Below are 24871 nucleotides of genomic sequence, written 5' to 3' on the forward strand. Positions count from 1 at the left end.
GCTTTATACAGTTTTCTCAGTAACTTTTTTTTTAATCTTATTTTTTTTTGGGGGGGGGGGGCTTTTGAGATAGTGCCTCATGTATCTCAGGCTGATCTAAACTTTCTTTGTAGCCAGAGATGACCTTGAACTCCTAGTTCTCCCATCTCCACCTCTGGAATGCTGGGTTTTATAAGAGGATACCACGACACCTGGCTTTGGTGGCTGTTCCTGGAAGCACATCTAGTCTTCACCCTTACGTGCAGCAGTGGAAAAGCAAGAGTGAGGGCTGGAGAGATGGCTCAGTGGTTAAGAGCACTGACTGCTCTTCCAGAGGTGCTGAGTTCAATTCCTGGCACCCGTATAGTGGCTCACAACCATCTGTAATGGGATCCGATGTCCTCTTCTGGTGTGTATGAAAACAGTGACAGTGTACTCATACATATAAAAATGAATGAATGAATGAATGAATAAATAAGTCTTTAAAAAGAGGAAAAGAAAGATCGAATAAACCTTGTAAAAGGTAAAGGGCAAATGCAAACACATCCACTGGGGACCTCACTACATGGGTGCACCCTTGATTTGCTCCTCCCCTGCCTACCTGTGGTAGTTTTTCCTTCCACAGTGGCTTTCACCAAGTCAAAAACACTGCAGTGAAACCAAGAGTGGGTTTCCTACAGTGTTCACCGGGATTGTAAATGAACTCCTTTTATTACCAACCATGTCTCTCACTTGTTCTGCTTTACAAGTGTCACATTGCCTGTCACTGTGCCTGTTTTTGGCTTCTACTTAGAAACTGGTGTCTAGACAAACCTATAAAGCTTCCTCAGGGACAGCTCCAGGACTCTGAAGAGGAGGCAAGAACATTTTCAGGGCAGACCACACCCTTGCAGATCGGGAGACTTGGCACTCTGTGTGCGTGTGTGCGCGCGCGCGCGTGTGCGTGTGTGTGCGTGTGTGTGTGTGTGTGTGTGTGTGTGTGTGTGTCTATGTATGTGGACAACTGCTTGCACATGTACATGCCTGTGCTCACATAGGAATGGAGGGAATCTGGAACTCATGTATCTCTTGCTCCTATTACAGAACTACAAACATCTCTCACCTCATTTCACAAAGGAATGCCACAGAGCCTCAGGGCTAGGAATCCGTTCTCTGAGCGCTTGTGAGCTGGGTTACATGCCTGTGGGAGCCAACCCGAGTCTACCTTAGCTGCAGCGACTGTTGTCTGTCGGATGGTAACTGTGGGTGTTAGAACTTGAGTAAAGGCTAAAGGGAGAGTTTGGGTCGATCGCTGGGACACCGTTGGAGTTCAGTTTCTGAAGTGGATTTTCATTTTCGTTTTAGTTCGTTATGGATGAGTCTTTTTTTTGAGATTCAGGTTTTTTATTTTTCCATAACCCATAATATATTGACTGATTACGCATGCGTCTGTGCATGTGTGTCTGTAAATAAGCATGTTCCTGGGGATCATTAAACCCAGGGCCTTACACACCTCTACCACAGAACTAATCCTTCGTCCTAGAGCTCCTTGAGAGAATTCCTCTTCCCTGATTTCCTTATTTGAATTAGATTTTTAAATTTTAGTTTGAGATTATAATTACATTTCTTCCTTTCTTTTTCTTCCAAACCCACCGGTATACCCTTCTCTTTCTCTCTCTCTCTCTCTCTCTCTCTCTCTCTCTCTCTCTCTCTCTCTTTCTCTCTCTCTCTCTCTCTGTGTGTGTGTGTGTGTGTGTGTGTGGTGTGCACATGCGTGTGCGCACAGTGTATTGAATCCAAGGTTTTGAGTCCTAATCATGTGTTCTGTTAAATTAGGCTAAGATGAAACCAGCCAGCCTGGATGTGTACCCACACAAGAGCAGGTTGAGTTTTTGTGGAACCCCAGCCATGTCTTCCATTGCCCTGTGTTCTGCCAGAGCTGGTAGCTAGTTTGGTTTCAGGCGTATGAATGAGACTGTGACTTAGTTTCCTTTGGCATGATGTCGTCAATCTTGTAGAATGTGATTCCTGGGATTCCTGACTGCATATTTCTGTGAAAATTCACTTGAATTTTATTCTCGAAATATCTTAAGTCTGTGGTTGAACCAGTCAAGGATGAAACCTCTGTGCTTTCATCTTAGGAAAAAAACCAACTTCTTGGGGGGATTTATTTTTGTCCAGGGAAAGACTGAAGCAGAAAACTTAAACAGTTACTTAAATTTTGGTTTTGGGCTGGGTTACTTGGTGCACGCCTTTAGGCCCAGCACTTGTGAGACAAAGCAGGCAGATTTATGAATTTGAGGCTAGCCTCGTCTATAGAGAAAGTTCCAGAACAGCCAGGATTACACAGAGAAACCCTGTCTCACAAAACAAAAGCAAACAAATAAAAAAAAAAATGTTTGTGCTAATAGTTCCCTGTGACCTCTATTCCTTCTGAAAAAAACGAGGCTGTAGTGTTTGTGGGTTTGTGTGACATTGGACTGGGGATGTGGCTGGCGTTCAGGAGGCTCTGGAGGCTCTCCTCAGCAGCATATCCCTGTAGTATCAGCCCTTGGGAGCCTGAAGCAGGAGACTCAGAAGTTCAGGGTCATTCTCCATTATGAGTCAGTCACATGAGTCCTGTCTCCCTCCCTCAACAAACCCCGAAGATTCTGTGGCGCTCTATTTTGACTGCCCTGGCATTTCAGCCCATGTACTTCCCACCAGAGACAGATCTAAAGAACAGTACAGATACTGTGTAACTTAGCAAGTGTTCTTGGGCTGCCCTGCATTACCTATGTGTTTTGTCTCTGGCTTCTTTGGAGGGTCATTTGTCTCCTTGGGGAATTGCAAGGCCTTCCCTAGGGTTTCTGATTTCCTGATACCCACTGGGCATATTTCTTACAATTACAAATAAATCTTACATTAGTTTTTTTTTGAGAGTTTCATAACTTATTTTGAAATAATTTGAGAAGTGTGTGTGTGTGTGTGCGCGCGTGTGTGCATAATTCTGGACTGTAAGTTTCCAGTGGAAAGAGAAGATGATTTTCAGGCCAGAGAAGAGAGAAGCTTGGGAGAAAAGTGAGTGACTTTCCCAGAGAAAGTTTCAGCTAGAGAAAAAGTTGCTAGAGAGAAATGGGTCTGGGAAGTATATTGTCTGCCCCAGGATGCAGGTTATGTGTCCCTTACCCAAATGTTTGGGACAAGAAGGGTTTCCTGACTGTGAAATACTTGTATAGACTTTACCAGTTGAACATTTCTAATGTAAAAATCTAAAACTCAGATACTTTAGTGTCGCTAGGGGTTGATGGCACACACAGAGATGTAATCCCGGCACTCAGGAGGCAGTAATAGGTGGATCTCTGTGAGTTCCAGGACAGCTAGGGCTATGCAGAGAAACCCTGTCTCGAGTCTATAGAGCCAGGCAGAGGAACGCCTGTGCTTTTGTTCAGGGTCAGGAAGGATGCACAGTGATTTAACATGCATCTTCATTTTCAAGACTTTACTAGCTGAAGATGATGTCAGTTGCATTCAGGAGTCTGTCAAGCCAAGATGGAGAGGTCAGAGAAGCAAGGGAGGGATGCAGCAGCTGAGAAGGACTCACGGGGATCTTTAGACGGTTAAAGTAGTGGCATGAGGCCCAAGAGGTGCAGAAAGCAAAGGAGAGGATGCGGGAAGGGAGGAGGTGTATGTCTCCGTGTTGGCTCTCCATGTTGGTTGAAGGACCCCTGCCTGTGATGGCGTGTTCTAATTGTCAACTTGACAGTGTAGAATCACCTGGGAGGATTATTTAGATCAGGTTGGCCTATGGGTGTGTCTGGGCGGAGGCAGCAGTGGGGGCACTGTCTTGGTTTATGACACTAGTTGCTGTGGGTGGCACCATTCCCTAGGCTTTGGTCCCAGTCTGTGTTAGTGCAAGAACTGGGCTGGGTGGCAGGCACGCATGCATGGATTCTCTCCTGCCCCTGACTGTGTGGATCTGAAAGCTTCCAGTTCCACCAGGATGGACTGTACCCCGAAACCCTGAGCTAATGAAGCCGCTCCTCCCCTTAGTTGAGTTTGGTCAGGGTGTTATCAGCAGAAACGAGAGGACAGCACCTCTGTGCTGGGAAGTACCTGTATGTGTCACCATGTACTCATGGCTCATCATTCGGGAGCCTGTCTTGTCTGAAATCAGCTCCTGGCCAGGGTTGCATTTTTCAGATCTCCTTTGGATCTACATCTTCTCCGGCCTTCCTTTGCCCCGCCCAGTCTCAGCTTACCAGCGTTTGTAATTTCTGTCATCTGCAGCTTCAGGACCGACTAAGCATGCTGCTGCAGGTGAAGTCATTAGAAACGCCACAGTGTTTATCTCCACAGTTGGTTGCTCTTGTCACAGTGAAACTTTCACTGTTTCTCGTTCTTCGGCTCCATCTCCCATCTTCATTTTCACTTTCCCTGTCCAGTGTTTAAAATAGCCTAGAGTCAGCCAACTGTGTGTCTAAGCAGCCCCCTTACATCCCACCAGTTGGCTCAGACTCAAGGAATGTGGGCTTCTTCTGTTTTTTTTAAAAGCTGGTTTAAGCTAAACATAATTAGGAGAGCATTTGCTTCAGAACCTGGCATAACGGACACCTTGGATATATATTCCATAGCTATGATCTCGTAGCCTGGATACCTATATTCTTCTTGTTCATTTTCAGAACAGGTAGTTGCTTGAATTATCAGTTTGTCAAATTGGCTGTTTTCCAGTGTATTGTTGACAAGCAACTGCTATCTGAACTGTCCCGAGTTCTGACGATACGTTTTGGACTTGTGTGTTTTCAAATTAGGGACAAGACCAGTCCTCAGGGTTGCAGGTTCCTGAAGTGTACTGAAACTATTTTTTTTTTTTTTTTTTGATTCTTGAAGATGCTAGATGAATGATAGAAGATATTTTATTCTTATGAGGAAGTGGTCTGAGGAGATTCTGGTTCGGGTTTTCTTGCAGACTAAATAGAAATGAGAACTGTTTCATATTGTGGTTTTGGATGAATTTTGTAAGTCGTGGGCATTTGCTGCTGACCACGGCTGTCAGTTCCCCCACTGCTGAGCTGCTTGGGGAAGCTTTACATCTGTAGGCATTTATCGTGTGTGTGTGTGTGTGTGTGTGTGTGTGTGTGTGTGTGTCTGCCTGCCTGCACTTAGCGTACACAGAACTCAAAGGACAACTTGGGAGGGTTGATTTATTCCTGCCATGTGGGTCTTAGGAATTGAACTCTGATCCTGAGGCTTGGTTGCAAACGCCTTTACCTGCTGGGCCCGGTGAGAAAGTCTTGTTCCTTTCACTCCTGCTTGTTTGTGCGTCTTTCAGGCAGGAGGTGCCATTGATCAGTTGCATTAGAACTTTTATCAGAAAGCTCCTTGGCAGGGCTAGTGTAGCTGACGAAGGCCTTTCTGTCACTGAGGGGCTGCTGCTCTCTTAAGAGCACTGTGTATATACATATATGCATATTTGCATTGTGTATATACGTATATGCATATTTGTGTTATCAGAGCACCTTTTCTTCAGGCCACGAACACACCAAGTATGTGACAGGCCATCACCTGATTATTGGCTTTTCAGTGCACAAAAACAAATAATTTAGTTTTCATGTTTGAACTCACTGTGTGCTGGGAATGTCCTGAATGGCGACTCTCCTGGTCTGCCAGGCTGGTGGCCGACTTGGCTATGATGGCAGAAGTGGTGTGATACGTCATTGTTTTTATGTGGCAGCCACGGTGCTAGCTGCCCACATCACATCTTCTCAGCTTCCGTTTGCCACAGAAGGAGCTGCTGTGCGTGGCACGCCGGTGGATAAGGATTGTCTTCACCACGTTGCCCAGGGAATCACTGTAGGGACACGTCGGCGCTTTGTACATTTAGTGTAACCTAGCCCCGGGAGGGAAGTGTCTCCCTGCTCCCTCCCACAGCCTCCATTTCCAGACTCTTACAGTTCCTGCTGTGAGATGTCATGTAGCCCTGTGGCCACTATGGATTGATTTTGTTTTCAATGCGCTAGGAACGCGTGGGTAGAGTGGTGGCATTGTAACCCCGGTATTGGGGGGAGGTGGAGGCAGGAGGATTAGAAATTCAAGGTCATCCTTGGCCATAGAGTGAGTTTGGGGCCATCCTGGGCTATACAAAACCTTATTATTATTATTATTATTATTATTATTGTTATTATTATTTTTTTTAAAGTTAACAAAAGCAGGAAAGCCCTTTTAAAGAAATAGTAGCCTGGGGGTTCTAGCAAGGAATGTTTGTGACATGCCTGGCTTCGGCCTGTGTGACCTGCAAGCACGGGGAGGACAGGGACAGCATTCCAGGGACCTTCTGAAGTGCTCACGCCACTTATCAGGCTCCACCAGGGAATGCTCAGGGATGGACAGGTGTGTGTAGAGCATGCACCACGGTAAAGTGGGGACCTGAAGGGCTGCAGACTGCAAGGCACCTGCCAGCCGATGGCTGTGGAATCCTCGCTGGCAGCTGTGGCGGTTGAGGTGGACTTGGTGAAGAACGCCACTGTCCCCACCCGAGGTGGAACCCTTTTGCACAGAGGCTCTCACCCTTCCTAACGCTGCCGCCCTTTAGTACAGTTCCTCATGCTCTGGTGACCCCTCAAAATTACTTTTGTTGCTATTTCATAACTGTTATGAACTGTAATGTGAATATCTGATATGTGGGACATCTGATATGGGACACCCAAAGGGGTTGACACCCACAGTTGAGAATCTCTGCTTTTGCAGTTTGCTCTGGTTTCCAGGCACCTGAGCACATGGGAATCAGGTTTTGTTGCAGTCTTCACTCTTGTTCTCAAATCTTCTCCACTGAAAACTGTTTTTTTTTTTTAAAGTTACCTAGATAATAGCATAGCTGTCCATTCTTCAACTCCCAATTCATGAGCCTGTTCTTTCCTCCAAGTGCTCTGATTTCATCACACACACACACACACACACACACACACACACACACACACACACACACAAACGCACACAAACGCACACACGCACATGTGCCTGTGCACACATACAAACATACACACATGCATGCACACATGTAGGAACGCACACACATACACACATGCATATATACATGCATGCAGGCACGCACAATGCACACACATGCACACACAGTGCACAAACACATGCACACACAGAGGCAGGCACACACAAGTATACACGGATGCACATGTACACTCATGCATGAGTGCACACTCACATAATACACACATGTATCCACACATGCATGCAGGCATACACATACATACACACAATACACATACATGCACACACACTGCACACACATGTACACACACACATAGGCAGGCACACACAAGCACACACACATGCATGCATGCATGAGGGCACACACACATGCATATTCACATGCATGCAGGCACACACAATGCACACACACTGCACACACAAGGCAGGCACACACAGAGTTAAATCTATGTTCTGCATATGAGGGGAAGCATGCAATGCCTTTCTCTCCCCCACTTTCCCTCCCCCTCACCCTTAGCTCCTTTTCAACCCCGTCCTAGGCTCTGCACTCCTGTGCTCCATGTGCAGACTCAGAACTTCTTTCTGCCCTTACTGCCTATTTGACATTTCCTGTAAGCTGGACCTGATTTCGTGAATTACCATAGTCTGTTTTGAAAGCCAGGCTCTGAAAACCTCAGCATCATTCATTCATTGCTAGTGTATTTATATTGTTTTAGATGCAGTTCGTAGAGTCAACAACAAGAGAGACAGTGCCTGTAGGAGTAGCTAGTGTATGGTGCCCTCGAAGGCCAAGGTCTGTGAGTGGTGGTCCCTGTGGTGCTGCATCCCTGCAGGCCTGGCTGCACTCAGCATCTCATTACTGCAGCACATCGGGCTTCAGACAGTCACCCTGTCATCTCTTCTCACTCAAGTGTTGGTGATGGAACTCAAGGCTTTGTGCTGGGCAGTTGCTCATCTTCTGAGACGTTCCACAGGGCTTGCATTCATAACTGCTGCCTTAGCTTTTAAAGTTGCTCTTATCTGTATGGTGTGTGTGTGTGTGTCTGAGTGTGTGTTTATATCTGTATGTGTCTCTGTATATGTTTATATCTGTGTGAGTGTTTATGTGTGTGTCTTTATGTATGTGTGTATGTGTGTCTCTGTGTGTGTTTGTATGTGTTTATTATGTTTATGTGTCTGTGTATATGTTTACGTCTGTGTATCTGTGTTTATGTGTGTGTATGTTGGTGTATGTGTTTGTATGTGACTGTATGTATCAGTGTCTGTGTGTCAGAAGCCAGTGCCAGGTGGCTTTTGTCACCTTCCCCTTCTTTATTTGTTTATTTTGGCAGGGTCTTCCTCTAAATCTACAATTTGTGTTTCAACAATGCTGGCGGATGAGCCCTGGGAATCCTTTTGTCTCCCCGGCCGCCCACAGCACTGGGTTCCAGATGTGCACTGCTGTGCCTGAGTTTGACTCCGTGCTAGCCATCCAATCTCAGGTCCTCTTGCTTGCTCAGCAAGGTTACCAATTCTGAGCCATCCCTCCAGCCCCTTTTGTATTTTGAATGAAATATTTCTTGGAGTAGGAGAGAGCTCAGGCCCCTATGGACATTTGTCATCAGGATAGAGTTGAAGAGTCTTTCACTGAACATTAGACTCCAAGGGTTTGTGCAAGCCTTGGCCCCTGCCACCCAGCAGATCTTTAGGCAGGATGACCTGCACGCATGAAGAGCAGCTTGGTTATGGGAATGAGCATGCCTGGGCAGGAGACGTGAGACAGCCCTGGCTTGTGCATCTCTCCTTCCAAACTCTCTCTGGAATGCATCTGTAATGCGGGAGATCTCTCAGCCTGTTAACAGCTGTCCTGGAGGCACAGCGCTGCAGGCATGGAGCACAGTTTTGGGATGGAGAGGGTCTGCCCAGGTGGGAATGAGGGTTATGGCTGCAAAGTCAGAACAACCTCGGGATGGAAGGGCGTGGAGATGTGGTTGTTATCTGAGGCACTGTAGATGCAGGCCTCATCCTTCTATTTTTGTTTTGTTTTTAACTTAAAAGCACTTAATAACTTTTCTGAAGCTATAGACTAAAACCAACATGCCTGAAATATGAAACAGAATCAGGCCAGACGGAGGCCACATTTTCCTGATTACACCATCTTTGCTACCTGAAGGGAATATTTGTGCAGTGATTTCATTGTTTTACCTTCCCACTTTCAGTTCAGCTGAAGGAAACTTTACTTAAAACAAAACAAAACAAAACAAAAAAAAAGATGCTTACAAATAACAGAGGTAGTTATGGTGGTACGGCCCTGTAATTCCAGCACTTGGGACCCCGTGGGAGGATTGCTGAGTTCAAAACTGCCATGTCCTATACAGTGAGTTCAAGGCCAGCCTGAGCTATATTTATCAAAACCTGGGCTGTGTTTTCAGAACGTGAAGCAGCAACTGATGTGACTGTTCTCTTTCCTGACTCTCTCCCAGCTGTCCCAAACCACGTTTGTTTTAGAATAGTGTTTTTTCTGTGCCACACCCGGACCCCCAGATAATAATTTTCATGGTTTGGTGCTAGGGATTGCATGCAGGTCCTCACGCCTGCCAGCCAACTCTTCTACCACTGAGGCACATCCCAGCCCCGAAATTTCCTTCTTAGGAAAAATGTCTCCTGGTTGTATTTTCAGCTATAGAGTGTGGAGGGAGGGAGAAGGGGATGGGGAAGAAGGAGGGGACAGGGAGAAGGGCAGGTCTAGTTCACTCCCTCAAACTGGGGGGCCAGAGCTCTCTGTCCTCAGCCTTAGTTTTTTGAGACTAGCTCTCTCACTGACACCCACGTTTGCCGATTAGGAAACTCTGGTCGACACACATGCTCCAGGAATCCACTTGTCTTTGCTCCGATCCTGCCCGATGTTGGTATTGCAGACGCTTGCTGCCATGGTCTGACACGGGACCTGGGAATTGAACTTGGGCCCTCATGCCAAAATGATATCGATCTGAGAGAACTTGACAAAGAAGTCTCCGTGAAGGAGAGGGAGCAGGGGCTGGGAGCACATGCCGAGGGCATGCCTTCCAGCCCAGGACATGTTGTAGAAGTCATGAGGAAGTAATGTGGCTGGTGCCGTGGGTGGAGTGGGAAAGACAGGAGTTCTCTTCCAGCTGGGATATGAGGGCAACCCACGGAACATGTGTGACCCTGGAAATAGGAAGGTTTTTCTAGAAGAGACACCCAGTGCCTCCTGTCTTCCAGAGCTTCTTTTGTGTGTGTGTGTTTTAAGTTTTTTATTTTCTTTGTATCGGAGTTAATCTAGTGTTTCCAAACATCAGTCCCTGTTCTATTTCCTTTGAATCTGTTCCCAAGGAAAGTAAATATTTACAGCCCCGGTGCTAAGGTATGTTGCTTGGGTGAGCGTTCAGGAATAGGCAACTTCACACGCAGTTTAGCAAACCGTGTTCTGTTGTTGTTTTGCTCCACTGCTAATCAGGCAAGAATGATTTCGGCAGGAAAGTCCGTATCTTACTCAACCATCTGTCACAGGAATGCAGCACCCTGGCAGCTGTCATCAGCCTGATGAACACTCGCTGGGATTGGTCTTTTTTTTTACCCATGTTCTAGAGGGGGCAGCAGTATATTTTGCTGGCCACTGCCTTCCTTGCAAAGAACTGTTTAAACTGTAGGCCTTAGAGGCAAACGCCAAAAGCATGGTGCAGGAAACCCTTTTCAGCTTGGCCTTCAGTTATAAAAGGAGGGTGAAGAAATTAGGGAGCAGGGAATGATTTACTGCTGAGTGATGGGCCTTGTCCTCTGTGCACAGTGTGGTACAGGGAGTTTCCCATGAGAACCCGGGCATGAGGGTGTCGGGTGCAAATCTAGCTCTTGGCTGGGGGTCCAGTGGGCTTTCTGCCTTTATGCTTTGGAAAGGGCTCAAGAGAACCTTTTTCACTGCATATAGAGCTTTGGTTGAGGCCCCAAAGTTTCAGCCCCTTCTTAGTTCAGCCAAGAAAAGTTGGGTTTTGCCAAAGGTAACTGCCAGTCACAGTGAGGTGGCAGCGTGCCTCAGGAGAGGAGGAGGAAACCCCTCTTATGGCATCAAGGCTGTACTGAGCAGCTTTGGAACCTTGTTAACTAGTGTGGGTTGCCCTCATTTGTTGTCTAACCCCTGAAACAGGTGTGTTCCCACGGGAGGCGTTTGACTGGCTGGGGAGTCCTTGAGAGACACCAGCCTGGGATGTTAGGTTGGGAAGAAGTTCTTCTGTCCTTAGTCACTGCTGTAGATGAGGGAGGAGGCGGTGACTTGTTAACTGGAGAGACTGGGGACCAGAAAGGCTTGGAGTCTGGGAGTCTTAGCACTGCCTGTGTATATATACCCTTCCAGTGCCTGAGTTGGGCGAGGCCAGGCTGAGGGCTCCCAGATCCTGTGTTTCATTCAGGGGTTCTAATCAATTCTGTTCTGATTCTGGGGAAGACATATACAGCAGGGTCCTGGGAGCCTTCACTTATGTGGCGCGTGGCGTTATAGAACTGAATTATGAGATGAAAGCTTGACCTGGGAATAGAGGGCTTGATACATATAGTTTTATTTTCAGATTTGTTTCGGGACAGACTCAGCCCTCCACCCCCAAGGCATTATAGTCAAGGTTGCATGGGTTAGGGTGCCACTCAGTCGGTGGGCCACCTCTGTGTGGCTGAGGTTCCCCCCCCCATATTGTGACGACTGGGAACGTGACTCACAGCTGTAATCTTAGCACTTGGGAGATGGAGATGAGAGTTCAAAGGCAGCCTATACTACATGATGCCCTATCTCAAAAACACTGGCTTCCTCACTAAAATTAAATGTAAAGTTCCTTTGAGGGGACTCCAAATTTGTGTAACCGGACTCTGGTGGAATACTGTATGGGGCCCACAGACATCTGAGCAGTGAGACCGGACTCTTTACCCATGCCACCTTGACTTCTGCATCTGAATCCCACAATGAACTGTCCCACCCTTCGCTGACTACCCTCTACCTAAGTTTCCCTACTGGTAAGCCACTTTATAGGGTTGTTATAACACATGCAAAAGCAGGTATTTGGTTGTTAGCAGGGTACTGGGTGCAAAGTATTTGAAGGCCAGCCTTCAAATCATTTTACCAAACACCCACCAAATTTTAAGGGTTTTACCTAGGAGGAGAATTCTAAGCCCATTTGGTAGTTCAGAAGTCTTCCTCAGATGATCCTTCGCCCACACGGCCCAGGGAAGTTCTCATGACCTACAGGTACTTTACATAGTACCTTAAAATTATGACCACCAAGCACGCTGTGCAGAGAGGTTAATGGCTTTCAGCCCTCCACTCCATGCCCTTAAAAAGGGTGTGCTTAGTTTGGACTCAGACATCCTCAGGCTAATTCCACCTGCTGGAGCTGGAGACTTGACTGTGCTTTCTGGAATTTTCAGCCTGGGAGGATGGAGGTGGCTAGAAACAAGCCAAGGCCCTCAGGTTCTCTCTCAGAATCACCCTAGGCTAAAGAAAGAGATGGACACACAAGGGGTGATGGGGAGATGGTTTAAGGCAGAGATGCTTCCAAGATTAGATGCTCCAGAGAATAGGGCTGGCGACAATGAGTGAGCGTCTACGGTCATGCTCTTAACAGCTCTAGGTCCTTGGCATGTGTTATAACAACCTTATAAAGTAAGTGCTGCTGCAGTCAACCCTGGCTTACCAGCAAGGGGGAGGGGGGTGGCGCAGAGATAGAGGGTAGTCAGCTAAGGTCAGGACAGGTTGTTGTGGCAGATGTGGGATTCAGATGCAGAAGTCTGGTGGCACAGGAAGAGAGTGCAGGATGACCTCTCAGATGTCTGTGGCCCCCATATAGTCAAAGGAGTGAGAGTGCTGGCTCTGTACAGGGATGTCACTTAGACCCTGGTCAACTGTGCTAGGCCAAAAGTAAGGTCAGCGATGTTAGATTTGGTTTTTAAAGGAATAATAGGAATCAGTATTTTTGGTGAAATAATTGGATGTTTAAGTGGTGGGATCACTTTCAAAAATTTGTAAAAGATTTTCTTTACATATGTTTATAAAAGAGTTATACAAGTCTGTTTAAGAGTTTCTCTACAGGCAGAGGCAGGCGGATTTCTGAGTTCGAGGCCAGCCTGGTCTACAGAGTGAGTTCCAGGACAGCCAGGGCTACACAGAGAAACCCTGTCTCGAAAAACCAAAAAAAAAAAAAAAAAAGTTTTTCTACAGGTATGTCTATCCGTGTGTGTCTGGTGCTCATGGAAGCCAGAAGAGGGCGCCAGACACCCAGGACCTGGAGTTATAGACAGTTTGAGCCTCAAGGGAGATGCCGGAAATTGAACCCAGGTCTCTGAGAGCAGCGAGTGCTCTTAACTGCTAAGTTATCTCTCTTGCTCCAGACCTTCAGGTTTTTAGGTGAAACTGGGCCAAGTGAACCAGTGATCTTTAGTGGGTTTTAAATTCCATTGTGTTTGCAGCTGTCTGTGTAGAGTCTGGTTCGGAGGTGGCGCTAAGTGTGTGTGAAACAGATGCCTGCCTGTTTGCCTGTGCTCCTGGCTAGGCTCAGGACGGAGGTTAAACCAGCCTCCCTCATCGACCTTTTAGTCATTTCAGGCTTTGCTGCTTCTACTTCCAGATTAGTCCATGGTTAAATACTTAGGTCAGATACCTGTTAAAGGGTAAATTGCTTTCGTTTTGCTGTTCATTAGGTTTTCTGGAGGGGCTTCCCCCCCCCTTTCTTTTAATATTATCTTTTTGCAGAAGTTTAAAAAAAATTGAATTTAAGGAAAAACAACACATAAAATTTCCTGTCCCCTGGGAGCTGGAGAGATGGCTGGAGGTTAAGAGCTTTCTCTGTTTCTGCAGAGAACTGGAGTTTGGTTCTCAGCACCACACCAGGGAGCTCACATCACAGTAACCCCAGTTGCAGATGCTCCCACACCATCTTCTGTCCTCCGTCGGCACCACCACACATGTGCGCATACAAACAAGGACATGTGGGTTTGCACACACAGACTAGTTTTTAAAGGTTCCGACTGCCTTGTGTATGTGTCATGTGCACACAGAGGCCAGAGGACAGTCTCAGGTGTCATCTGTCCGTCCACCTTGCTTTTGAGACAAGCTCTTTTGCTCTTACCGGAGGCTCCTGGGTTTGGCAAGGCCGGCTGGCTGCTAAGCCCAGGAAGCTACCAGCCTCTGCACTTAACCATTTAGGAACTCTCAGCCTGAGGTTTTAAGGGTTGTGAAATGGATTTACCACTCTTAGCCATGTGCAGGAAGGGAATCCCTCCAAGTGATTGTGTCTCAGAGTTGTTAGAACTCATCCAACAAGCCTCAATTCAATGGTTGCTAACCCAATGAAAGCTGAAGCTGGGAGCCGGGGTCTCTGGCCTCTGTGCTTGGAGAAATGAAATACCTTGACTTGCCAGAGCATGCTGGCCATGGCATAGACACACTCAGTACAGGCACTGAGAAAGCCTTTAGTTGTTTATCCAGACTAACAGGGGGATTGCTCTGTGTTCTAGGATACATTCCTATGGCATCTGATAGAACGTTTTGAGGTGAGTTCTGCAGACAGGAGAAAGGGCAAGTTAAGGGTTTGTCAGAGATGGAGCCATGTATGGGCGCTGACTTGAGTGTACCGGAGCTTGATTCATTCATGTAGCCAATATAGGAAGAGCAAGACGATGTTTTTGGAAGTTTTATTTATATTTGTGTAAAAAATAATAAGATGTCCAAAATTCTCAAATCTTGCCGAGGAGCTGGGTGTGTAGATTAGCAGTGCAGGGCTTGCCAGACCTGTGCAGGGTCCCCGGCAGCGCAGAAACAATCAAACACATTGTGGAGACGAATTGCGAAGTTCAGCGGTATTGTAAACATAGCGTTAAGTTTTTCATTCTAGGTTTATGACTGAGACTTATGCTCTGGTGAGTCAAGGTTAATAAAAGCCCCTTTAAGTTCAGGTCTGGCTGCCCTGCTGCCCGGAGCATTGAGGTGAGGTTCACCTTACCCGCAGCCTTGGAGACAGGAGACATTCTTGCCTTCCCGCTGTGTAGCATGGAGGCTGGGAGGGCTGGGTAGACCTGTGGGGCATTGTTAGCCACCAGCTGGTTAATGGTTAACCCCTGCAGTATGACACACACACACACACACACACACACACACACACACACACACACACCCCTAATCTTTGTCGAGAGCTACTACCCAGGGCGAACAATGGCTAGCCATTCCTTCTTTGACTAAGACCATTTGGCCTTGCAAGGCTTACTCCCTGAAGGTTGTTTTTCTTCTTTTGCAAATAGAATTTACATAGCTCAGAGGGTTTTATGACTCATGCCTTGCAAAGAAGCCAGGTGGTATCCGTGAATAGTGTGCTGTCTGTCAGAAACCTGTAGGATGATGGCTACGGGGCTCCTTAGTGAACACAGCTGTGGAGTTACAGATCAACATAAAGGGATCTTTTCCTCAGTGGGAAACTTGAGAAAGGCAATGTTCTTGTTAGTGGACACAGCATGGCATTCTTTATGGGAACTCTGGAAGGGAGAGAGATAAAAAGGAGCAGGGGCTGAGGCGATGACTTAGTAGTCAATAGCACTGACTGCTCTTGCAGGACTCAGTTCAATTTCTGGCACCCACGTGGTGACTCACAACCACCTGCAATTGCAGTTTTAGGGTATTGTATCGGGTATCTGACATCTTCTGGCCTCATGGACTCTCGTATGGGGATTGCACTTTAAAAGTATGTAGGCACACATGCGCGCGTGCACACACACACACACACACACACACACACACACACCACATAGCACTGCAGCATCTGCTGTCCTTGGAGCACTGCTTGCATTCTTGTTGAAAGCAGTCATTGGTCCCTGCACCATAAGGAAGAAGCAGTAGTTCTGGGATGACCATTGACTGCCCCAAGTAAAGCTTTTGCCCCACTTAATGTTCATAGCAAAAACATGCTATGAATATTATTAACAATCTTTATAACAGCAAGCTTGGTGGAAAAATGATGCTTGGCAGGCTTGGTGGTGGTGGTGTGTGTAGTGCTTATATGAACGTCAATGACCAGTGTTGTTTCTTGGAGCCATTTGCCTGGACTTTTTGACACAGTCTCTCACTAGCCTCGAATTTGCTGAGTAGGCTGGCTGGTCAGTGAGCCCCAAGGATTCATCTGTTTCTCCGTCCTAAGCACTGAGATGACAGGTTCATGCTACAGCACCTGATTCTTTCATGCAGGCTCTGGGGATCAAGCCAAGGTTCTTATCCTTGGATGGCAGGCGCTGTAACAACTGGGCTGTCTCCCTCCGCTCCTGGTTTTATGGTTGTTAAAGACAGAGTCTTAGTCTATAGCTGAACTGGAATTCAGTATGTAACCCAAGCTGGACTCAAACTCAACAGCAGTCTTTTCTATCTCAGCCTCTTAGGTGCTAGAATAACAGGCAAGAACTACCCCTCCCTGCTTCTTCCCAGGTTTGAGACCGACAGCTGGTATTAAGGAGTCCACCCAGTGATCTGGGTCCTATTCTCCATCCCTTAGGAATGTCCCTTAGGGGCTGGCCTTTCTCATAGTTTCTGCCTGTGCAGTCTATGTAGAGGCACATGGGTTGCCTGACTGTGTCTGCCTCTAACCTCGGGGCTTAGATTTACCCCAGGTTCGCTGTAAACCCGTTGCAAGCTGACTCCTTAGTCCCAGCTACAATACTTATTTATACGTAATAATCATTTTCTTAAAAGATGTAGCTTTTTATTCATGCACATGTGTGCGTGCGTGTGTCCAGTGTATGCATGTGTGCGTGTGTGTCCAGTGCATGCATGTGTGTGTGCGCGTGTGTCCAGTGTATGCATGTATATGTGTCCTGTGGGAGGTCCGAGGTGTACATGGAGCATCTTCCTTGATTGCCCTCCACTGTATTTGAGACAGGGTCTCTCATGGGATCTAGAGCTCATTGATCCTGCTGCGTTACCTAGTGAGCTTCCAAGGTCCTCCTGTCTCTGGGTTATATCTGTGGGGTTGCCGAGTGTGCTGTGTACCTGCCTTTTTATATGGGCGTTGGGGACCCAGACTCAGGTCCTCGTGGTTACATGGCAAGTAGGCCAGTGCCTCCTCCTTTTATAGTTGGCTTTCTTGAGAAGGTTTAAAGAGCCAACCATGTCCCCCACTCCACACACATGGGCTTTTGGTGCAGTGAGCTGACTAACCTTGACACTCAAAACTTCCCTCTTGTTGAGGCAGCAACCATGCAACTGCAGGGGTACATGTTTCTCAGCTGTACACAACTACAGTAAACTCACAAGGTCACAAATAGAGGCCATTGGCTTTCCCCATAAACCTGGTTCTAGCTTTGTAAGGCTCTCATATCAGATCTAACCAACAAGAGTGGGGCGCTGTCGGCCTCCCTCAGCTCATTGCTCTTTGCATTTATGTAAAGCAGAGAGTCCCTTTCTTATGCTAAGGTCCTTCCTAGATACAGGGCAGGATCCTTCATGCTAGCGCAGTTATCCAGTCCAGTTCTACTTGCTTTCAAATTCAATTGGAATGTTCTCCAGAGCTCCAGGCCCAGCATCTCACCCCAGAGGTAGGTCCTCCCCTTGATGGAGCTCAACCCCTGTAACACCTCATTCAACACAGCTTCCCCAGGGCTGAGCAGGCACTTCTAGGCTCGTGATGTCTCCTGGAAGTGTCTGAGTGAGTACACGTTCATGGCTCATACTACTCTCGACATCAAGAGAGGGGGCCAGGATGTAACTCAGGACCTTCTATCCTAAGGATCTTGCTCCTGGTTTCTGCCTTCTGATGTGGGAGATGGAGGGAGAGGGAGAGGGCAGCTTGCATACAGCGTGGGGACAGCCAGAAGACTGGGTCTAGAAGGGTGTGCTATGGCGTTGGATCTCAGGAACTTGTGTTTGGGCTTCCAGGGGCAGGCCTAGTGCTCACATGCAAGCATGACAGAAATGTTCCCTGTCAGCACAGAAGGTGGGTGGTGGCCACCTTCCTGATACTTGTACCTTCCCGAGTGTCACACAAAGGCAAGCAGGCGGTGACTGTTAATTTGTATTATGTGATGTAGCCCAGACAACTTGAATTTTCCACCTTTCCCATCCAGCAGTGGAAGAATTGGGAAGTGAAGGTGTCAGCTGTTTCACTGTCTACAGGGAAGGGGCATTTGAGGAAGGTTCCAGGGTTTCTAACCGTTTCTCACAGTCCTTCATAACAAGAAAGAGGCAAGCAGTATGTACCTTATGCTAAAGATTTCTGGAACCTCATGTGCCCTATGTCTGTCCTTGCTGAGGAGGCTCCGAGCCTCACCTTTGACCTGTAGCAAACAAAGCAAAATACAAAATACGTAGGCAAACTGCCCAGGGATGGAGGGTGCCAGCCGCAGTTTTTTGAACAGGAGCTTTTTTTATTTGTAGAAAAGACAGTTCCATAGTGAGGTAGACCATGTTAGGCTCCTAGGGTCTCCATTCAGCTCACTGCTAGGCTGTCCTGTGCTCTGCTTCAGTCGCCAGCAGCTAATCAGCTGCTAATCATCTACAAGCCTGCCCATTGCAGTGCTGGGCCTAGCTGGGGGAGACGGAAGGACACAGCCTGGGTATGACAATGTCACATCAATTCCAACGTGAGGCTGGTTTCAGTTTTTGTTTCTTGCCCTGTTTCTAAAGTTTATTTTATTAAAGATATGCATGGAAGAGGCAGGTGACATTAGATGACCACTGTGTCCCCTCCCTGTGTTTAATCAGATCTCGGTCTTTTGATTGCTGAGATGGATTGCTCTGTGATGTTGCAGTGGGTTGAATCTCAGATGCCCTGATGACCTCCGGAGATCTGTGTGTCCAGGCTGTCTCCTCAGCCTGTGGTGCTCTGGAGGTAGTTAGCCAAGACTAGTCTTTGTAGCTAAGGGTGGCAGCAACCTTGCTGTTTCTGAAGCCCGAGATGCTCCTTTCTACGTTAGGGTTTATTGTCACTGGAATGTTTTCTGGATGGGTATAGTCATGTGCCTCTTCCTACCATCTTTATAAACAAGCCACTCTCTTTTAACAAAACAAAAATGTTTTGCTTGCCTTTAATCCCAGCACTCAGGAAGCAGAGTTGGGTGGATCTCTGTGAGTTTAGGGTCAGCTGGTCTGCAGGTCAAGTTCTAGGACAGCCAGGGCTACACAGAGAAAACCCTGTCTTGAACCATGCCCAACACCCCCCCCACACACACACAAAGTAAACAAAAAATGTCTCTAAGCATCAAATCCGTCAGTGCTAGGGTTGAAATCATGTGTTGGAACATCTTTTAGACTGTTGTTTTAAGCATGCTCTTGAGTGGGTGTCTCACTAAGGAAGTTGTCAGCCTGCTTTCATCAGTCGGGGTCTGTCATGAATTCAGGACCTGGATGCTCCTGGATGCTTCTGTTTTCTTTACTATGAAAAGGAAAGCTCAGGTGGATTTTGTTCTTAAGTGGTGCATTGCCCACCCCTCTCTGAAAGACTGAAAATTCTACTTTAAAGATTTTGCACACACAAAAGTGGCCCATTGACTTACTCGGACACTGGACTGTGGTAGAGGGAAGGGTTTATTGATTTTTCGCTTTATTCATTTCAACTGTATCTTTGTACCACTGTGTAAGCTTTAGTAAAAGTGTGCTTAATTTTTAAAAAGGGGAGTCTGGGGACGTAGCTCAGTTGGTAGAGTGTTTGCCCAGCATGCATGAAGCTCTAGTTCTATTCCTCATTGTTGCATAAAACTGCACATGGCCATGCTTGCTTGTGATCCCTGCATTTAAGAGGTGGAGGCAGGCATCAGACCTCCATCAACTACTGATGGGTTTGAGGCCAGCCTGGTGGATGACATGAGAAGCTGTCTCAAGGAGGAAAAAAGGCTGCAGGTAAGCTATGAGATCCATTGATGTATGTGGACAGAGGCAGTGAATCTGCGGCTAGTTCTGCTCTGGTTCATGAAGATATGCAAGTCCATAAACTTTATGCTCTTGTTGATAGCAAGGTGGTCATTGTAAATGGTCTCATGTCTCCAACTTGTTCTTGGGCCCTCTCCTTTAAACATGGAGTGGGTAAACAGTGAAGGATATAAGCGGGGGACACTTGGTTGATTGTCAGTTTGGGATTAACAACCTTAAACAGCATAAAGCAACTTAAAAACATCAGCACCCAGGATGTAAGTGGACAGATTTGAACTCTCGGAGCAGCAGGATGCGAGTCGAGGCTCTGAGCTGTTATGGCTCTCACTGAGTGTTAGGGTTTACAAGCTCTGGCTTGGAGGGCTTCAGGGTACCATCCAAGTGCAGTTCCTTTCAGAGAGCCAGCCTGCAGGTCACCAACAGCAGGCCTTAGAGGCTTGCGGCAGCTGTGGAGTGAATTCTTATTGCAGCAGAAGTACAGATCCTTGGAGACTGAGGCAGGAAGGACTCTCTATCTGCAGTTGCAGATTGAGTCCTGGAGGCTTGCTGAAGAGAGCGCCTGGTCACAAGAGCATCTGGTGCAGGGAGCTTCCCACAAGTCCCTGGCGAGACCCAAAGGCACTTCCTCTTCTTCAGTGAGTAATCTCACTGGGAACCCAACACTGAAGTCTTCATGCTTCTTCCCCTGAGTAGGGGTATGTGTGCGTGTGTGTGTGTGCGTGTGTGTGTGTCTGTGTGTCTGTGTGTATGCTCATGTATGCACGCCCACATGTCATGTGATTATGTGTGTGCATGTGCTTGTGTCTCTGTGTGTGCGCGCTCCATATTAGGGGGACAGAGCTATCCCTAATAGTAGAACTAAAAACAAAACAAAACAAAAAAACCAAAAAACCAAGCTACTACAGAGAATCTGAGCATCTGAACAAAGGGCAGAAGTTACTGAGAATGGGGAGAAGCTTGGAGTATGCAGCTCCTGGGCCAGCATTTCATGCACACTTGATGTGCCTGCTGAAAGCTTGGTGTTCCGGCAAGTAAGCACCTGGAACTTGGACACGGTTTGGTTTATTTTTCACCACTGACCTGGACTCACTGCTGGGGAGAACGGGGGCTTTGGGAGGTTTTTGTTGTGTGAAGAGAAGAGTCCCGGCGGATCCTTGGGCTTGTGCCCAGGAAATGCCACACACACACCTTACACGCGGGAGGATGCAGATTAGCTCCACAGGCCGCACTCTGCTCAGCTCTTCTCCTTCTTCTCTGTCCCTGAGCTTGGACCCCATCCTTTCGAGATGTGAGACCTCTGGAGAGTCCATTTCTTTAAAGTGGCAACTTTCATGCTAGCTTTGTGCTGACAGGCACTCAGAGAGTTCGCCTCTGAGCAAATTACTTTATGGTTTGAAGGTAGATAGAGGCCACACAGCTCCGTCACTGTCACTGGCTTAGACCTTTTCGATGTCGCTGTGCGGCTAGGAAGTGAGGGAGGTGGCGGGACAAGGCTGATGCATTAGAGTAGCCAGTGCAGAGGTTAGAGCCAGGGAAGCGCTGCAGAAAATGGCAGCTGTAACCTCGGGTAAAATTAGGGTGTGTCTCGAGCATTTACCAATTATAACTTCCCCCTGTCCACCACTGTACCGCCAGCCCACAGCGGCACCAGTACCCACAGGTGTCTGTACCTCAGGACTGGGCACTTATAGACGGCTACTGTCTTCAACCTGGTGATCAATCAGTCTCATTTGGGGTTCAGTTCAGAGAGGAGGCCCTGCATGCTTGCAGATACACCAGCCTTGTGTTACCATCTCATGTTTGCAGGCATGCTGGCCTTCTCTATTATGGTGCTCAAGGTGGGAAAGCAAGGCCTAGTCATGCATTCTGGATTTCCTTTGGGGTCCACTTCTCCTGGCTCAGCATCCATGGGCTCATCTCTCTTCATCCATTCTCAACAATTCCACGAGGAGTTTAACACCTTCCCTCCTACTCCTCCCCCCTCCGCCCGCACCAAGACCTGACTGCTGGAGGTTACCCTAATTGTACTCAGCTTGAGTCTTCATAGACTGTCTTCATAGACTCCACAAGTATTCAGTGAAGCCAGGGAGAGGACTTTGTTGAGAAGCTGCCTAGCTGCCGAGTCTTTGGGGGTGCCCAGAATAAAGCTGTAACATGTGGTCAGCACTCTTTAATGGAGGTGAGGAGGCTGAGGGTTTATGTTCCCTTCTCCCCTCCCACCACTCTTGGGGTCCTTTTCTTCCACCCAGGGTCCTGCTTCCTGTCCCCTGTGAGGTCATGGATCTTTGTTGCTAAGCTGAGTGTGGTGCTCAGATGTGGCTTCCGTTTTGGATATGAGTCCGCTGCTCTCACCTTCTCCCTTGCTGGGCGATTTTTCTTGAACAGCTCAATTCCCACCCACCACCTTGCTCTGTGAATCCCTCTCCTGTAACTTCCCATGTGACTGCCTTCACCTTTGTTGGCCCTGAACACTGCCCTTTTGGAGCCCTGTGGCTTCCTGTTGCCATCTGCAGCGGGGAGGCCTGACACTTCCCTGCGAAGTTATCCAAACAATTCTTCTATTCTCAAGTCCTTCCCTGCCCACCACCTACTCACTTCCCGCCCCAAGTCAAACAATACCTGCCACCTTGCCTCTCCGAAAGCCCAGCATCCGGAAGGGGAAGGTTCGTTCTGCTCACTGGGCCAGGCTTTTGCCCTCTGCAGTGTGGCCCTTCTGAAATTCTCCTGTTCCATAGGACATGGAATCTCTAACGTGTGCGCTTCGCATCTCCCCACTGATGTGAAATGAATTGTCAATGAGGGAAAAAATGAGTGGAAATATCTTCATCTTGGCTACACAAGCCCGGCCAGCTCCAAAGTCCTAACTACTGACTTAAAGTTAAGAGTTACTCTTAATTAGTTAATAGCCCCAGCTAGACGTCCCAGTGTTGGCTGTTTCTGTTGACTAAGAACCCCACCTCTGCGTGGTAGGTTATGAATGTAACATGTCTCATGGTAGCTGAGCTTAAAAGGAGAGTGTGAGCCAGGGAGTGGGGTGTTTACATTAGAGTAGGCGAAGTTGAAGTGAGACTGTTACCATACACCCTCTTTGTTTACTTTTGTGTGTGTGGAGGCATGTGGTGCTTGTGTGTGAAGGACAGAGGTCAACCTAGGGTAATACCTTCAGAAACCTTGTTTCTCGAAAGACAGAGCTCTCACTAGGAGTTGAAGCTTCCTGATAAGGCTAGAGTAGCTGGTGAACTCCAGGAATCCTCCTGTCTCTGTCTTTGAATCCCCCCCCCCCCCCCCCACGCCAGGTCCTCAAGTTCTCTGAGTTATCTCCCCCCCCAAAAAAAACTGAGAAGCTTAGACAGCCTCTGTGAACATGAGCAGCAGGAGACAGAGCATCAGAGCATGTCTGTTTTCAGACATTTTAACCCTGTGAAGGTCACTACAGGGATGGGCTGTCCAGCTGAGGTCATCTTGCATCACCTTGCATTTCCAGTCACTCCATGTGTCCTGGAGCTCTGAGGCGCAGGTGACAGGATGAAGCCCACCCCACACAGCTGTCCTACTTTAATGCAGACTCAGAATCTGCTTGACAACCCAACATCAGGCCACTGTACTCTAGAGACTTTGATGCTTCAGTAAGGCTGCAGTGTTGGACAAAATGGAGCCCTTTCTAAGATCACCTGTAATAGTGGGATAGCAAGTGCGTCTCCATCTTCACTCCCGTCCGGTACTGTTTGGGCCTGCTGTTGTTTCTGTGTCTGTGTTAAAGTGATGAGTTTTGAGTGCAGAATTTTACCCAAACTTCTCCCTACTGGAAGCTTCATTTCCTCCATGAGACACAATCCTTGTTGCTTCCTTTTTACCTCACCCTGTTGGAGTGACTCCGAACTTTCTTTGATCTTGACTTTCCCTCGCCTGCCCTCATCTCCGAGTGTGCCAGGCCCTTCTCTGCCATCCAGTGGACCTGCCCTGCCTCACTCTTACTCCTCTCTGACATTTTACTCAACCTGCTGTGGAGAGACAGATTGCCCTTCCAGTTCTTTGGAGAAGCACAGGGTCCTGTGCTGTGTGCATAAATAGATGTTGAGGAACTGAAAGGTGATCGTGAGGCAGTTCAGTCATTTGACGTTGCTGTGGGTATCAACGTCTTACCTTCCCAGAAGCTCCCCAGAGGAAAGGGGGTGCTGGAGGGCTTGGTGGCTCATCACACCCAGCATGCAGGCCAGACTTCACACATGTGTTTATGGCAGTATCTATGCTCTTTGGAAGCTGCTTGTGACCATAACAGGTGATGTGAAGACTTAGGTACCCCCTTCGTAGGGTTGAGAGTTTCCTTCATTGAAACTTTCCTTCTGTGTTGCGTAGTCACGCCTTGGCCTGTGAAGAGAAAAGGTCAGAATTTGAACGTGGTTCTTCTAACTCCAAGTTTGGTCCTTTCCTTTTCTTCCCACTGCAGTACCTAAGAAATCGAGGTGTTCAGTTATTTTCACAGTGAAGAAGTAGAAGCCGTGGCATCTTCTTCTTTTGAGACAAGATCTCAGGTAGCAGGGCTTGTCTCCAAGTCACTATGTAGCTGGGGATGACGTTGATACGGTCATCCCCCGTCTCTGACATTCTGATGCTGGGATCAGAGACAGGTCCCTCCATGCCCACTGCAGGAGTTGCATAGGCTCACTGGCCTGACATCTCTGTGTCTTTGTTAGATGTGAACATCCGGGACAAGAGGTCATAGGTCAATAGCTTCAGTTACATTCAGGGCCATTGAATGCTTAACAGCAGTGTTTCACCGGAACATAGGCAGCCATGGATTTAGCATGGGAGCAGCGGTAGACAAACATGCCTGTTGTCCAGGAAATTTTAACACAGTGAAAGTCGTCAGAGGAAAGAGCTGTTCAGCTGGGCTCACCTCAGCTGTAACATTTGAATTTGGCAAATTCGGGCACAGTTTGGGAATGAGTACGAAGAGGCTTTGACCTGATAAACTTGGTACACAAAAGTTTCTCTAAGAGAGCTGGGGCGGCAGGGGTAAATAGAGAATGAAAATTCCTCAAGTGCTGGTGG

At 47.6% G+C, this 24871-nt stretch overlaps 1 protein-coding gene across 1 annotated transcript in view; it reads left to right on the plus strand.

Annotated features, from left to right (window-relative positions):
- Positions 1–24871, plus strand: part of Ptpn14 (protein tyrosine phosphatase non-receptor type 14) — a 142001-nt gene that overhangs the window by 16400 nt on the left and 100730 nt on the right. The gene's annotated exons all lie outside the window — the stretch shown is intronic.

The sequence above is a fragment of the Arvicanthis niloticus genome, chromosome 10, assembly GCF_011762505.2.
Source record: "Arvicanthis niloticus isolate mArvNil1 chromosome 10, mArvNil1.pat.X, whole genome shotgun sequence".
Lineage (NCBI taxonomy): Eukaryota > Metazoa > Chordata > Mammalia > Rodentia > Muridae > Arvicanthis > Arvicanthis niloticus.